Below are 18,122 nucleotides of genomic sequence, written 5' to 3'. Positions count from 1 at the left end.
ACACAACAAGGAATGACAACAGGTGGCACAGCAGCATTTTCAAAAGGGGAGAAAGGTAGTGTTAAATGTATTAGCAGATTTAGTTATACTAACAAATTGAAGCCAAACTCCAGCACACACTTTATAAACAGTTACGGTAAACATATATTTTTACATTTGGGATGTATTATTATTATTATTATTATTATTAATATTATTAATCAGAATTTATATACCGCCAACAATTTACGCAGCGCTTTACAATATAAAAGAAGAATATAAAAGAAGACAATACAGTTACAATACAATAAAATACAAGAGGATTAAGAGGGCCCTGCTCAGAAGAGCTTACAATCTAATAGGGTGGGACAGGTGGTACAAAAGGTTAAGCTGTGGGGAATGAGCTGATGGAAGTGGTAGGAGATCAGTTAGGCCGCGTACACACGGGCGGACTGTCTGGCCAACTAAGTCCGTCAGACAATCCGACATACAGTCCGTCCTACTTTTGAATGAAAGGACTTGACCACACACGATGAACAGACAGTCCGCTGAAAGCTTGCGCGATGACGTGTACAGCACGTACGACGGGACTAGAAATACGACGTCCAATACACTGCAATGCAACCTTCGGCCGTGTAAATCCTTTCTGAGCATGCGCCATACTTAGTCCGTCCAACTTGCCTACTCACGAGCGGACTGTCCGCTGAAACCAAAGTTGGACGGACAATATTACGGAAATTCCGAAAGACTTAGTCCGCCAGACTGTCCGCTGAAAAAGTCCGCTGAAGCCCACACACGAGCGGACTGTCCGCTGAAACCAAGTCCATCAGACAGTCCGCCCGTGTGTACGCGGCCTTAGAGACATGATAGGCTTCCCTGAAGAAATTAGTTTTCAGGGATCGCCTGAAGGGAGCAAGAGTAGGGGATAGCCGGACCAGTGGAGGTACGAGTTCCAGAGGATGGGAGAGGCTCTGGAGAAATCCTGGAGATGGGCATGGGAGGAGGAGACAAGAGAGCTTGAGAGTAGGAGGTCTTGAGAAGAGTGGAGGGGACGATTAGGGTGATATTGAGTGGAGGGGACGATTTGGGTGATATTTGGAGACAAGATTGGTGATGAGCGCCCCCCCCCCCCCCCACCCAAAAGCACCTTGTCCCATGTTGATGAGGACAAGGGCCTCTTCCCGACAACCCCGGCCATTGGTTGTCGGGGTCTGCGGGCGGGGGGCTTATCGGAATCCGGGAGCCCCCTTTAATACCGACCCCCACACTATGTGAATGAGTATGGGGTACAATGTACCCCTACCCATTCACCTGTGAAAATTTTTTAAAAACAACACAACACACAAGGGTTAAATATATTTTATTGCACAGCTCCGGGGGTCTTCTTCCGTCTTCACAAGAAGAGGGCAGTGACGAAGAAGAAAGCCGGGCTCCTCCGCTAGTAAAAGAGCTAGCAGAAAATAGCGGAGGAGCCCGGCTTTCTTCTTTGTCACCGCCCTCTTCTTCCGACTTCGGGGGTCTTGTCCCCCTCTTCGGGGGTCTTGTCCCCCTTTTCGGTTCTTCTTGCCAGGCCTCCGCGCCTTCTTCTAGCTCTTTTACAAGTTGTGGCCCGGTCTTCTATTGCCGTTGTCACCGCTGTCTTCGTCACCGCCTTCTGTTCTTCTGTTATTCTGTTCTTCTGTTCTTCTCTTCTTCTCTTCTTGAGCTGTTGCCTCATTGCTGTCTCTGGCCACAATGACAGGCATGCGGCGTGTGGCGACTTATATAGGGACATCGCCGGGTGATGTCCACACCCATTATGATGTCACAGTCCCAGCATCCTCTGGGACTGTGACAATAACATAATTATTGATACCAGAAAATGCTTTGAAAAAATATGGAGCCCATGGGCTTGCTGCATACATGTTGAACTGTAACTTTCTTGGTTTCCCCACTTGGCAGTCATATGGATCGCTTGCCTTTGTCCCCTGGGTGTCCCTTCCTTCTCTTCTCTTCTCACTTCTTTCTTCATCCTCCTCTTTCCTACCACTTGTTTCCTCTGCCCTTTGCCCTAGAACTTGTGCTTATTGTGGCATCGTCATTTGCTGCAGATATATGCTCCCTATTAATAAATGCAGTGTCCTTTAGGTCGAAGCTGAGATTCTGTGGTTATGCTGATGTATGTCATCTCTGAGTGGTTTATTTTAATAATGCTGGGATGTCAGTGGATACCATATGTAACAATATTGACTGTGTTTTGTTCCACAATCATCTTTTTTATATTGGCCTTTCCAATTCTTTTGTATCTAAAATCCTCAATAAAACTGTGAAAGTAAAAAAGTACTGGACGCTTCCCATTGATATGATTCACGTAGGGGGAAAGAAGCTTTTATCATGCTGGGAGAGATTTTTCCACCTCAAAATGTAGATTTGGTTCCCTGCCAGGGTTGCAAGTGGGAAGGAGCTTCGACCATATAACAGAGTTCTAAGCCCACAGTCAGAAAAAGATGGCGGCTGGGACGCTATGATCAGCATGGTGGGCATTCTTTAAAGGACCTGAGGCCAGGTGTGGGCTAAGCTGCAGGACAGAGCCCAAGTGGGTAGGAACAAGGTATGGCGACTCTGGAGGCAAGTGCATATGGGCCTTGTCAGAGTTTCAGAGGGTTTAAATAAAGGGAGTCCTCAAGTATTATTGGGTGGGGAGAAAGATTCCACAATCTTTAAAGGTGAAGATTTAATTCTGGTTGTTTATGATCAGGATTTTGTGTTGTTTTTTTATAGTATGTTATTGTGTTGGGTATTATCTGGGGTGGTTTTAGAGAAAGTGGTATATTATTTGTATTTGGTAGTCTGCCTGTTATTTTAATCTGTGTTATTTATTCTATTTTGTATTTTAATTATATGGATGTTTTATTTATAGTGTAGTTTTAATTTTGTTATTTGGTGTTAATGGCTGTTATTTGTAATTTTGCTGTGTTTTTGCATTTTGTTCAGTCTATTGTTGTTCTCTTGCATTGTCTTTGTTAGGTGTGTCTGTGTCGTAACAATTTCCCAATTTCTCTTTGGATTAATTAAGTATTCAATATTCTGTATAAGTTCACCTTTCGTAAAACATCTTATGCCACATACACACAATCGGAATTTTGGTTGGAAAAAGCTCTGATGGTTTTCCTGACGGAATTCCGGCGGGATTTCGCTCAAGCTGTCTTACATACACACAGTCACACCAAATTCTGACCATCAAGAACGCGGTGACGTACAACGCGTACGATGGGACTAGAAAAAGGAAGTTCAATACCCACTAGCCAATACCATCAATCTCGTAGTTGAATCTGAGCATGCGTGAGTTTTTGTGCATCAGAATTGCATACACACAATCGGAAATTCTGATAGAATGTTTTTCCTTCTGAAAAATTGAGAACATGCTCTCAAATTTTTGCTGCCGGGAATTCGGTGGAGCATACACGCGGTCGCATTTTCCGATGAAAAGCTCATGGTCTTTTGCTGGCCGAAATTCCAATCGTGTGTACGCGGCATTACATGTTACACCAATATTTAGGTTGTAACATGTAACTGTAGCACTGCCCCAGCCCTGATCCCCCTGTGTGACAGCAAGTAGGGGATCTTCTGCCCCGGCTCGCTGGCACTATTTAAAAAGAAACACTCCGCCCACCAGGGCGCATCATTGATTCAAAGAGTTTTGTGAATGTGAAAACTACAAGCACCAACAGTCTTTGTGGCTGTTGGTTTGTAGTTCTCAATGAACCGCTAGGGCACTGTTGAGCACTCTAGATCGGGTAATTTTTTTATCTATTTAGGTAGTTCATTGAGCTTCCTGTCAGCCTACAAAAGCCCTGCATAGCACCCTACATAGTGCTTGCAATCTGCTGATTGACAGTGCAATGCTTTGCAGGCTCATATTAAAAAAAAATATGAATGTACAATTCTTTTTCCCCCTGCAAAAAGAAATGCATTTATTATTATCTAAGCCAGCCAAGCCTGCAGTCTCATGCTTATGATAGCATGTGTAAAACATGTTCCAAAGCTACCTGTTTGTCTGCCCTGCTCTTCTAGATCGGATTCCCTTGTTGATGACCTCGGATTGGATATCAATTATTCTCTGAACTCTGCCTGCCTTTCGACTATGAATTGACCCCAACTAGTCAGAACATTGCCTGCTTTGTACCTGGATTATCATTTAACGACTCTGCTTGTCTGTCAACCGTAAGTATCTGTTTGCTCAGTTTGCACCTGCCCCAGCGTGGTGGCCAGGCACTATAGCATTCTGTGTAAGAACTGGGGCTACCCAATACCAGTAGGCCTGCTTGTCTTATGGGAAAGGCGGCTGCTATAGGTTAAGAACACAGAAAACAGCTATAGTGTTTGACCACCTGCTTTAGGGGTAAGTGTGACACTCAGAAACTAAAACATGATGCAAAGATTTAGAGCCACAAATGAATCAGTGTAATATAAAGTCAAAGAATAGGTGCACCTTTAGAACCATGTTACACCTGTATTTTTAAGATGTAATATGTTCCAAAGCACCCGTCTTCCACCCCCATAGCCCCATCCCTGTGACATGTCCAGCTGCTGTCACATTTAAAATCAACACAGCTGTGTGGGTGAAGCTTCATCTTTCATTCAGCGAGATCTGTGAAGGGATAAACTACAAGTCCCTTCTGCCACTGTGGCAGACTTCAATGGACTGCCAGTGCGATTATCAGTGCATTCCTAATCCATTGACACTTCTTCCAGTTCTTTAACAGAAAGCCTATACAGAGGTACAGACAGAGAGCTCTGGGGACTGTCTGCAGGAGCCTGACATTGTACCCATGAGCTAATGATTTTGGGTGCAATACTTTGCATGCTCACGTAAAAAATGTTAGATGTACATTTTTTTCCTGCAAAATATACATTTAATATTGTTTTCATTAAGGTGATTTTAACTTAGATTCTGTTAACAAAGCTAGGTTTCTCAGATTCATAATACACATTAAACACCATCTGACTTTTTTCTCTAATGTGAATTTTGAACAAAAATTACTTTAATACAATGTAACTATGATACTCTCAAGATACAAAGCATAGAAATATTTCTTCCAATTCTTGAACATTTTTTAAAACAATTATTTCTTTTTTTTCTTACTATTATTTTGATTTTGAAATGATTACAATTAACAGGCAAATGTGGAAATGATTTACTAGAGAACACAAAAGCAGATTAACTTGAACATTTATTAACTGCATTCCCTTCCAGTTTTTAATAATACACATCAAGATAAGTAGTATAAAAAGAATTTATTAAATTCTTGAACATTTTCTATAAACAATTCTGAGTCTTTTTTCTTACTATTTTTTTTTTTTTTTTTTGAAATTTTGAAATAATTACAATTAACAGGCAAATGTGGAAATGATTTACTGGAGAACATAAAAACTGATTTACTTTAACATTTAAAAACTGCATTCCCTTCCAGTTTTTTTTTTTTTTTTTAACAGTCCACATTAGGATCTTTATAAACATGTGAATCTAGTTTGTGGTCATTTCAGGAAAATTTTGTTTAGTGATTTCCCAGATAAGGGCAGCTTCAAGTTTCCTTGGTACTCCCATTTGCTGAGCTGTTGCTTTCCTCTTCTGATTGATATATGACTGCAATGGCTCTTGTCCATTTGACATTCGCATTATCCCCGCTCTCTAATCTTCTGTGCTAGCAAGTTCTATGTTTTGGGAGGGAAGGTTTAGAAAGTGAGTGAGGAGTACAGATACAGATGTGCCAGCAAGGGAGACATTCAGAAGTTACAAGGGAAGGAAGGCAGAGGGGAGTGGGATAGAAGAGGAGTGAGAAGCAGAAAGTGATAGGGATAGTCCAAAGGGACATTGAACAGAGAAGAGAGGACCACAGTAAGAAGATATAGAAAGGTGGGAGTTTGAAAGAAGAGAGGGTGACAGAAAGGGGGTGCTACAAGTCAACTCTCAAACTTAATTTCTAGCTCTTGAATTGAACACATTCATTTTAAGAGGTAAGGGCAGAAGCTGTATTTACTTATAAGGCTGTGGAGTCATTGCAACATCTGTTAATTATAAAATAATCTCCAACCTGCAATGACATTTCCCCCTTGTCACTGCTCAGCAGATGGACACAAAGCAAGTTTTTTTGAAGTCCTATGGATCTCATTCTCTTGTAAATGTTTCAATCCCCTTTTTTTTTCTGCTTCAGAACAGATTGTGTGTGTGCAAGGGCTGGCTTGCTAATTTCTAGAGCCTCGTCTCTTATTATTACATATGTTCCCTGATCTCCTGTGCATCATCTGCCTGGGATATCTGAGATGACTGGAACAATAGGCAAGACTTATTTCAAGCTATGTGTGTCACGCTGAGCGGCACCTCTTTTAATTTAAACAATAATATTTAGATTCATGTTAGGGGAGCTTTGTTAAGGATTGAACTCCACTGGTTATGGATTAGAGGGGATTGGAGGTGGGTCTTGGATTGGCTGCTGGCTAGGAGGAAATATACAGTGTTTGTGTTGGCAGTACCTCTGAGAAATATATTTAGTGGTGGACTTTGTTTTTCAGGCACAACAAATGTTTAAAGTGTGAACTAGGCAGCTTGTAACAGGCTAAGATGATGGGTACAAGGTAGAGGGTTTCTTATAGTCATCAAGTGTGCTAGAAGAAATCACATTGCTGAAATTTTCTTTTCTTTTTTTTTTTTATAGAGGGCTAACAAAATATTATTTTTAAATAAATTTGGACTACAGTTTTTCCTTAACAAACTTTTGGATTAAGAATGGGATTCATTCACAGCTACTGGAATAAAGACTGAAAAAGGTAAGAACATATGATCTATCTATCTATTTTTATCTATCTATTTATCTAATATTAATATCCTGTAAAATAATTTATAATATATATATATATATATATACACACACACACACACACACACACACACACACACACATTATATATATATATATATATATCATTAATATATATCCTGTAAAAAAATGTATAATATACATACATATATATATATATATATATATATATATATATATATATATATATGACATTAATATCCTGTAATATACAACAAATGTATATATATATATATATATATATATATATATATATATATATAAACATTAATATCCTGTAAAAAAAAATAGATTTATATATCAATGTTATTCTCTGTGATATGTTAGTGTTAAAGTCGAATTACCATAAGCACAATCTTAAAATTAAAATGATATAAAATGATAGCTAAGGAAAACATTTACAGCAGCATTTCCCCAGAAAGCGGATAAAGGGATGACATATTTACTAAATAGCTTCCGGTCAGATTGATACACTTGAGGTACTAAATAAAATGACAAGTGCCCTTTTGAAAACTGCTTTGCAAAGATGACTTGCTGGCTTTACAGTTTTAGTGAGACAAGTGTATCTTAATTAAGAAGCTTACATCATGCAATCACAGATAAAAGAACCTTGAAATCAGATTAGAAGTGGATTTCTTTTCTCATTTTGATTAGTGAGAGATGGGGGCTAGCATAATTATATATATATATATATATATATATATATATATATATATATATATATATATATATATATATATATATATATATATGTTTTTATGTTTTTTGGGGTTTTTGTTTTGACTGGTGCATTTAACGTGCACTGTTATTTATGTTGTTGTTTTTTACATTAGATTTAATTTTATTTATATGTTTATATTATATATTAAATGGTTTTGAAAGCTATATATTTATAGAGCCCATCACACATGGGAAGCTAATTTCATACATTATTGTAACCTATAAAGACATAGTGACTTCAGTTTGACCTAAAATATAGGTGTATATTATTTGTTTTATTGTATGGCAGCCTTCCTACATTTAATTTATATCAACAGTTAGTAAACACTTTCTTATTTTTAATTATGTGCCATGCTGTCAGACAGGTATTTTTTATTTATTTTTTGTTAGCTACTTAGTGACTACGTCAAACAAAATATTGATTACAAAATGATGTAACGTATACTGCGGATAAAAATAATATATGTCTCTAGGAGTAAGAGCGGAGGGGTCTATTGAATGTCACATCTCGGTAGAATGCTTTGTAAATAATAATGCTGAATTCATAAAGCCAGACAAAGGCATTAACATTAGGGCACTGGCAGGGTTGGTGCTAAATACTTTTGACTTTCCATTAGATGCTTAAATTCTGATGATCCGAAGATAAAAGGGCAGCTGTAGTTAGATTATTCTTGCCTCCCTGTGGGTGATCAGCTCCCCTGGATTTTCCACAGTTTTCCAAATGAGTGTTGTCAGTGATTGCTGTCTGGTCTGATTCTGATCAGCTGTTATTTCCTTTTTATGTATGTGAGTGTGTGGAACATATTAACATTTCTGTATAAACATGTGCTATGTTTGGAATCCCTCTCATGCCCCACCTCTAACTGAGCAGAACAATAAAGGAGAAGGTTATGAGCCTTTACAACAGCTGGCTGTCTGTACATGCCCGACATTGGACCAGCCTTAATGGGCAACACTTCAATCACTTCCACTTTAGCTGCGTGCTTAGTGTGCCTCCCAGCATTGTTTATTTTCTTTCCTTCTCTTACAAGCTTTGGGGAGGTATTAGCTACGGAATTATTTACATGGCTTCTTTCAATTTAAATGTCTATAACCGAACTTTGAAACCTTTATTGGAGTTTATAGGTCAGGTTCCAGTTAAGTAGATGTATCTTTCTTAGGTCACTAAGTTGCATGCTTGTACACAATGGGGTTGATTTACTAATGGAATAAAGATATTGCAAAGCGAATGTTCACTAAGCTTAGTGCATAAGATGAAGATGTGTTCACTTAAATAGATCATGTGTTAAAAAATATATTTTTTTCCCCCCCTAGCAAAGTATTGTGTATTTTAAGTGAATACAGGTTCACCTTATTTAATATCATTCACTATGCAAAGATAATAATCACTTTTCCGTTTGCTGAGTTAATAGTCTCTACTACTGTTTTATTATTCATATGATAAAGGTAGCTCATATTTTCAATTGATATTTTTTATATGAAGGTTTTTGTCCAAATTAAATTATTGTGCAGTCCTTGTATTGTGTATGTGATCAGAACCTGGAACAATCAGCACTATCACTTGCAGTGAAAATAGCTATTTTATTTATATAACAGTGACTCTAAAGACATGCTGGTAGGTTCATCGGATCCTGTCTAAATTGGCCCTAGTATATGTATAAATGTGTGTTAAGGACCTTAGGTTGTAAGCTCCTTGAGGGTAGTGACTGATGTGAATGTACAATGTATATGTAAAGCGCTGCGTAAATTGACAGCGCTATATAAGTACCTGAAATAAAATAAATACAATTAGAACAGCGAACATATAGCAGTAGCAATATACAATGAATATGTAAAGCACTGCATAAATTGACAGCGCTATATAATTACCTGAAATAAAATTAAATAAATAAAATGAGAACAGCGAACATATAGCAGTAGCAATGTACAATGTGTATGTAAAGTGCTGCGTAAATTGACAGTGCTATATAAGTACCTGAAATAAAATAAATAAATAAAATTAGAACAGCGAACATATAGCAGTAGAAATGTACAATATATATGTAAAGCAATGCGTAAATGGACAGCGCTATATAAGTACCTGAAATAAAATAAAATAAATAAAATTAGACCAGCAAACATATAGCAGTAGAACAGGGTATCTTCCATTTTTTCAGGGCTGTCGTCTGTATGTGATAGCTTTGTTCTTGCTGGCTGTCACTGTACCGAAGCATCTACAGTGATAATCATCAATGATAAAGCAGAGAAACAGAAAACGCTGAACCTGTGGCATACTGTATATTTTGACGTTCTGACCGGTAGTGCAGGAATTAGCGTATCAGAGTTAGCCATGGCTACTTTGCACTTAGTCCCTGATCTTCCCTTGTATAGCACCAAGGGAACCACTCTTGAATATCTGTTATGATGTAAGAAAAGTATGCACAAAGTAGATTCATAAATATTGTTTTCCATTTAAGTCATATGTGTTCAATTATTACAATTATTATACTGAGCTAAGAATTGAGCAGCCAATATAGATTGTGCTAATAAGAATGACACCGATAAAGTGGTTGGGGGCTGGGGAATTACCACGACCTAAGCAGCTGTTTAGAATTGTATAGATCTTCTGAATCACCAGCGGTAAACATGGGCTCCTCAGAGATATGGATATTAGGAAGTGTTAGTAACCAGGGACCACCTGATTCCAAATCAAAAACATTGTATCCCTAAAGCAAATGAGTGAAAATGTAATAAAAAAAAACTAAACAAAATGTGTACCAGCACAATATTTGTTATTAAAAAGGCAGCACGAAAATAGCAATTCACAATGAACACATGCTACCCCATCCATAAAAAAATTAATGAAAAACCCAAAAGATATATCATAAACCATATACTGTATATAATAATGCCAGCTCTCAATATGATTTCATATATTTCACTGTGGGATGCCTAAAGTCATGTACGACCTGTGTCTTAAAAAGTGTCAAGTACACAAAGTTTATTTATACTATAATATAATATACACCATATAATTAGCTACAGTACTTCAACATAATACAACACAACTTTATGAAAATTATATCATATCAGATCAATCATAATCAAAGTTCTTACCAGTAGATAAAGAGCGGTTCCAGGAAACAAGTTAAAACGTTTTGTAGGTTGCTAATGCTTACTCGTAAACATCATAACTGCACTGAAGTCATAAAATCCACTTTTTCCTTAATCTGAAATCTGTTTAATGCACTGCAGAATAAGCACACCTTATTACAACCTACTTAGAAAGGCAGTAGTAGCTTCTTGAAGCCAGTGCTATGTAACCTCATCTCTTTCTTTTACCAGGATCAATCACATTCAGATATACAATAGGCATGTTTAAACTTAATGGTTGGCTGTGAGAAACTTCTGAGAACTAGTTTTTACAGTCTTTCTGTATGTGAGAATCAGCAAGGAGGGTGTTTTAGCATCACCAGCAGGTGCCTTCTGGGATCACTGGATTAATGGATAGAGTATGGTGGATTGTTGAACTTCTGTAGTTAGTAAGTTGCTTCCCCTGTATGCATCTGAAGTTTTAATATTTAATTTTGACTAAAGTGTACTCAAAATTTCCATACAAATTTACTTAGAAGATACCCAGAAATACTCCAAATTATAAATAAAGTATGATTCACAGTATAGTACATTAATCAATTTGCTCACCGTGAAAATATCAATTGAAAAACAGAGAAAGAGAGAAAGAATTATTCTACATGAAGATCTGAACTAGACACACTGAAGCTGATTTACTGAAAGACTTGAGAATCTTCACTCAATAAAGAGTAACTGCAACCACTTTAAAGAGGACGTAAACCCTCTGGAAAAAAACACCCTGCAAGATAAAGGCAGAACGAGCTAGTATGCATAGCATACCAGCACATTAGAATTTACTTACCTGAGATCAAAGCCCCCACAGCGGTCCTCGTTCCCCTCCTCCGTTCGCCACATCTCCCGGAGTGACTTCCGGATATCGTGGCTCCGGTGCTGTAACTGGCTGGAGCCACGATGACGTTGCTCTCGTGCATGCGCGTGGGAGCCGCCACTAATGGCACGATTGCTGTTAGAAATGGCATGCTCAGTGGGCCTGCACACCATTGTGCCTGTCTTTTGCAAATATCTCCTAAATGGTGTAGGTTTAGGAGATATTTCTTGCACCTACAGGTAAGCCTTAATCTAGGCTTACCTGTAGGTAAAAGTGGTCGGTAAGGGTTTACAACCACTTTAAATTGGCAGTCATGTGCAGATAAAATAATTAAAAAAACAGGTATTTGGTTTTCCTATGATTGGATGAAGTGATTATTCAATAAACTTGTTGAGTATAGAGTCTCAACATTGTAATTCAGCCTCAATAACTGAGTAAAAAGAATTAAAAGTGGCAGAAAAAAATTGCAGCATGGAGTGGAATCTGGTTGACCAGCTAGCACATATCATGGCCTACCATTGACACTTTGTCAATGGTATGGAATACATAAAGACATAGACCCAGGGACCTCCAGATTTCACTATATGTATTCCAAAGTCATGGTCATTGGGATTAACACAATTGTATAAATGCACAAGCTGAAAAGCCACCAAGGTGAAAATTTTAATCAATAGGTAAACAGTATTCTATAAACAGGCAAAGGTCAGGGTATCAGGATAGTGTTCAAGTGTTCAAGCTGACCATGTAATATAAGCAAAAGGATGAGAAAGCTTGAAAGTCAAGGCAGGTAAAGTTCTGCAGACACAAGCAATTGATGGGGGAAAGCATTAGACAGGCACACAACAAAACAAAGTAAATTTAAAGGAAAGCTTGAGTAACTTATAGCCTCATGCAAGGGTGTGTAAAACAAGCTACAATGTACAAAATCTTGATGTTGGAGAACTGGGGAAGGCAATGAGTAACTCGACCCACTGGTCCCACCCAGAACTTAAATATCAGTTGACTTTGAGTTTAGTTGAGTTTTAATGGAAACAGTTTGTAGATAGGATGAGCAAAAGCTACTTTAGACGTAACATTTAGATAGCTGCCTGGCGCATTGGAAAGAAATTATTCCTCTTGATACAGGATTGGCACTGGACACTGGTCAATAGTTCACCAGTTTATTTGGCCATTGTATACTTTTCTTCCATGCTAAATTCATCTCATGTGAAAAATGTTTGCTTCCTTCACTCCCTTCACCCATAAATTTATATGGCCAAATTAGATATGCCTACTAACACTTTGATGTTTAAAGGCATATTCGCAATGTATTTGTTTGTATAAGCAAGGAGATTTCTCTACATTCCTAGTATGACAATGTCAGCTCATGCATAGGCCAAACTTCCTATTCTGCTTGTACAGATGTGCAAACAATTCACTATATTCCATGCTACAATCAAAAATCAATAAACAATTAAACATTGCTACCTAAAACTAATTTTTTTTTTTTTTTTTCACACTTATGTCTTAATAGGTACCGATGCCCACATTTCAAGAAAAATATCACTTTCACTAATAAAAAAAAAGAAGAGATTAAACATATAAAATTGCTCCACATGTTGTATGAAAATGTATTACTATAAAAAAATGTTAATTCCATGGAAATCTGCAACTATATTATTTATTTATTTATTTTATTTCAGTTACTTATATAGCGCCATTAATTTACGTAACGCTTTACATATACATTGTACATTCACATCAGTTATAGTAATTTATTGTACAGAACTCCTAAAAAAATATTAAATTAGCACTTCTGCAGTGACCCTTTAATTTTTGCTGATATACAGTAATGACCAAAGCTGTAATGCAGGATTTCTATATTTGTGTGACTGATTGTGTGATTGTAAAGGGTACTCTGTCTTACTTACCAGGTTGTTTGAGGAGGTTATTGCAATTGTTTGAAGACTTGTCTACAGAACAGGAGCAGGGAAGAATTCGAAAAAATTAGAAAAAATATTTGCAATGCATATATTGTAACTGGCCAGGAGTGTATTGTTTTTACTCCAAGGAAAAGTGAAGTTTCACTTTAGGGCAGAATATTTTTCATGCCATTATGAATGAAGCAAGAGGTAGGGCCATATACAGCTGAATCTTTTAGGTCTGTCATTGTGAAAGAAAGCTAACAAATGTCTGGTAAAGATTAGAAAAAACACTGTAATCATTTTATGGACAGCATGCTTGAATGTACTCTACATCAATGATTTTAGAATTCTGGAACCCTGTCGATCCTTGAAATTATGGTTTCCTTATTTTCCAAACTTATCAGCAGAAATGAAAAATGAATAGCCAAGTATCTGATGTCATTGATGAAAATAGCAGCTCCTAATTTAGCTGGCAACCCCTGCACAGACAAGCATTACTCACAAATCCTCCAGCGCTTTTGGAAGTAACGTTGTCTGCTTCCCTCATTTATGGTAGAACCTTATACCATTGCATTTGTTAATGGTCAAGTTGCTCTTTGCATTAACAATCACAGTACACCCATAAAATTAAGAGAAATAGCAAATCTAGAAATGTTATGAAGATTGACAGGATTCCAGTAAATCATTGGTTTAAAGGAAATGTCCTCTCAAAACTCAAGTGGAGCCAACTGAAATTTCAGTTTACTTCAGCTAAATACATTCCAGGTGCATCAAAACAGAGATGCAAAAAGCCTTGCAATCATTTTCTTGCAATCCTTGCAATCATTGTGTTTAAAAAGTGGTTAAAAAATATCCCCATGTCGAGTCAAAGCTTGAGCTCCCCAATTATAAGTTTTGTTAATTGAAAAGCTCTCGGTTTGGCTCAGCAGGGGGGTGTTGGATCATTGCAGAATGTCCACTTCTGTCACACAGAGAGCAAAGTTCCTTCTCTGCAGCAGGTGCTTCCAAAAGTTCTGTTAAAAGTTTTTTTTTTCTGCTGCTAGACATGTGCTTTGAGTTTGACTCTTTTCGACTATACTTATGTGTGCAAGTCATTTGCTAAAATGTATATCACTTCTGAGTTCTGAGTTGACCTGTTGAGCTGGTGGTTCCTGAGAAGGAAGGATTAATGCTGTTGGTTAGGTTTTCCTGCTCTTTTACAGAAGGTTACTGCTCCCTACAGGTCATACCATATAAATGGGGGCTCATCACTGCCCTAGAGAAAGGTTAGGGAAAAGTCTGACAAAATGTAGCTATTACTATGACTATACCACTCTTTGGAGGATGCCTAGTTGGGGTTCCCAATGTGGTATAGAACCTATGGACTTACTTGGATTTATGTTGTCAGTCATGGATTTAATTGCTTTTGTGGATTATTGCTACCTCTTGTGGATTACTGGCAGTTATTGGCTCCTGCACTGAAAAGGACTCTTTTACAGACTTATGGACTACCTGAGCAAGTATGACTACCTCAGGGGGAAATATTAGAGGGCACTAAGAGAACTTGATCAGGGATGTGCTGAAGATGTTTTCAAGTACTGCTCAAATCTCTAATTTCACTACCTAAGTAAAGATCTTTATTGCTCATCTAAATTACCTGGTCTGAAGTCTCTAAAGGGGTGCATGTATGGCGTACCAAAAGAACAGGGCTGACAACAGGGGACTGAGGAGAAGTTAGAGAAGATACAGTACACAGGTCTAACGAGGAGAGAAGCTGTCCTAAGGAGGCTATGTTGCCATTGCTAAAGACCACAATGTTTTGGCCACTAACTAAAGCAACCAATCAGCTTGGAAAACTGGTGACATGGCAGGGGTGATGGATACTCTGTTAGTGAAGGGGTGTTATGCTTGGACCCTTCACTAGCAACCAGTTTCCCACATACTGGGTCTGATTTCATGGCACAGAGTACCTAGGAACCTAGAATCGAGTCACGAACAGAGAGATATGAGGGGTTCCCGGGAGGGGAACAAGCATGTAGTTATGGAGAAGTGTGTTTCCTGTATCCAATAGTAACAGCCACTGGAAGTGAGGTGGCAGGACTACTGGGTTGGTGGAGACCAGTACAAGCTCTGCAGTACCAGCTCAGAAATCCTGCACACCTGGGGAAGTTGTGTCTGCACTGCATTAGTGTCAACAGTATAAGAAGTATGGACACAAATTACAAAGTGTTACCTGTGCTAGTGCTCTGCTCACTTCTAAGTCTGGAGAACCGCTTTAAAGCTGATTTCAAATGACTGCAGCTCCTGCCTGTATTACAGACATTAACAAGTGCTGTTCCACAGTATCCCCACCTTAAGCCCCACCCGTATGATGGCAAGGGACAGGCTATGCTAGCCAGGCTGTGGATGTTTTCTAAAGAAAGCAAACTTTAAGACTCTGAACACCTTTCTGTTTGGTATTCTTGGAATATATTTAACTGATTTCAACTGAAATTTGGGCGTTGTTTCTTATTACAGTGTTAGGAATAACAATTTAGAAGTCCCACTTAGCAATTGGTTCCAAAGATTTGAATAAGTAATCTGGAATCTCAACGTGTAAAGAACAGAAGCAGCTATTGGGAAATTGAACAAGAGAAAAAACATTGAGGAACCAGTGGCGTAACTAGAACCTTCAGGGCCCCAATGCAATAAACCATGAAGGGCCCCCCTGAACCCCAGCCAGGGCCCTTCCCTCCGAGTCCGGCGGTGGAACTCCAGGGCGTGGTCACAGGTATGACCTTTGTGAGCCTTTTAGTTCCACCGCTGGCATCAGTAGTTTTTTTTTATTATTTATTTTTTATTGTTATGTGCCCCATTGGCCCTAGGCAGGATGGGGCCCCCGTCCCCAGAAGAGATGATGTCCTTTTCTCCAGGGCAGATGAAGTTACTGCCCGCAGGTGAGAAGGGGTCCTTGTCCCCAGGGGAGGTTGGGGTCCCTATCCGCACGTGAGAAGGGGTCCCTGTCCCCAGGGGGAGATGGGGGGGTAAGTAATGGTGTGTGGGGGATGGGGTCCTCTCACTCACCATGACCAATCTGCAGGCCGCGCACTGATTCACGTTGGCCTGGGCTCCATTCAGTGTGCTGGACAGGCGATCAGCATATCTCCCAGAAAGATCTTTCATCATCTGTGTATGACGGGGGAGGAATGGGGGCTGGCAGACAAGCCTGCAGTGTCCTCCGGGGAGCTCTCATAGGGCTGCACTGCATCTGTGTGCTTTAAGTTTGTTTACCCGGGAAGTATGCTGTGCAGTGTGGGCTGGACTCGGGGGGGGGGGGGAGGTTGGGACTCTGGCTGGGGAGAACAGACATCGGACTGAGCGGCAATGCAAGGAGCAGGAGAGGGGTACTCCAAGGAGCCAGCCGAGGACACAGGTCATGCGGGGAATGCACAACTAAAGAGCAGCCAGTGTGATAGTCGAGCATGGAGCTCTGCTAGTCACCCTCCACCTCCAGCCACCTGTGTGCATGGTGCACTGGTACCCCTAGCTGCCTATGCTGCTGCCGGCCATATGTAGAGGGGGCTGCATGGGCCCCTTGCATCACAGGGCCCGGTTGCGGTCGCGACTGCTGCACCCCCTATAGTTACGCCCCTGTGAGGAACCCCTAGGTACAGGACTACCTATATTATCTGCCTGTCATTAGAACATCATCATGTCTATTATGTTATATTTGGTTTATTATGTTTAGTATCACTTCCCTAACAAGGAATCCAAGCTTTTGCTGTGTTGAATTAGTGATAGGATTTGCTCCTCACTAATACTTTATCATATTTCGTTCTGCTTTAGTGAGTACACCTTTTCTAAGGACAGCTATACCAGTTCAAATTGGTGCTGCAGTTTTGAGAACAACTCAATATCTGCCTCTGGTCCTCTGATGTTTCCTATAGTAACACCAAAGGGAACTTGAGTCCTACAGCTCCTTTGAGATCTTTCTTTTTTTTTTTAAACCAGCTGCACATTCAGTCATAGTTGCTGGATTTCCATCAACTCATACAACCCATTGCTAATTGCTGTCATGATATATGGATTGGTCATTGAGAAATTAATCAAGGGCTGATTCTGGGTTCTGGTGGTTTTATTAATCTATATTTTCTATTATTTTAAGTGTAATAGTCATGCAGAAGGCATGGGGAGACTCTGGGGAGAGGGAAGTATTAGATGCACTAGAAGTGTTAGATGCACTAGAAGTGTTAGATGCACTAGAAGAATTAGATGGATTTCAATAACAAATTGCAGCCAATCTTTTTCCCTGGACTGACTCACCATGCTTTCTTTCATACCGTGTCCTTGGTCAGAGGCTGCCATCTTGGTAGAGATAGGGCTTTGTTTCCTAATGTCAGATCTGCCCCCTGACAACTGAGGATCGGATGAGTGTAAGCATGGCCACTGTTATAAATCATGTGGCCCCATACAGCCTACCTGATGGGGCCCCCTTCAACCATGCCCTTGACCCCACCCACCCCTGGCCCCGCCCCTGAACCTGGCTTGAAACGAAATGCAGGTTTGTTGCCGTTTACATATGCGTGCTGAGCATTGCAGCGTTTGCAATTAATAAGCACGAAGGAGCAGGGGCAGTTTAAATTTCTTTTAAATTTTATTTTATTTATTTTATTACATATAAAAATAAAAATAAATTACACTGTATCTTTATGTTTGTTTTCTTTTTTGTTTTCAATGAACAACATCCCTTGTAATAGAATGGGC

At 39.2% G+C, this 18,122-nt stretch overlaps 1 protein-coding gene across 4 annotated transcripts in view; it reads left to right on the top strand.

The window, feature by feature from the left end:
• Positions 1 to 5,586: 5,586 nt before the first annotated feature.
• Positions 5,587 to 18,122, top strand: part of NDP (norrin cystine knot growth factor NDP) — a 200,787-nt gene continuing 188,251 nt past the window's right edge. Inside the window, exons 1-2 of one of the 4 annotated variants that reach the window (XM_077480921.1) lie at positions 5,587 to 5,701; positions 6,675 to 6,786. The gene's annotated coding sequence lies outside the window, so the exon portion shown is untranslated. Of the gene's footprint in view, positions 5,977 to 6,176; positions 6,434 to 6,674; positions 6,787 to 18,122 lie in introns of those variants that run through there. The other 3 variants (XM_077480920.1, XM_077480919.1, XM_077480922.1) reach the window with 3 other exon arrangements.

This window comes from Lithobates pipiens, unplaced genomic scaffold, assembly GCF_037356315.1.
Source record: "Lithobates pipiens isolate NorthernLeopardFrog02 unplaced genomic scaffold, aLitPip1_a1.2 Scaffold_16, whole genome shotgun sequence".
Lineage (NCBI taxonomy): Eukaryota > Metazoa > Chordata > Amphibia > Anura > Ranidae > Lithobates > Lithobates pipiens.
The sequence above is the reverse complement of the archived record's forward strand: the minus strand, read 5'-3'. Positions and strand labels throughout refer to the sequence as shown.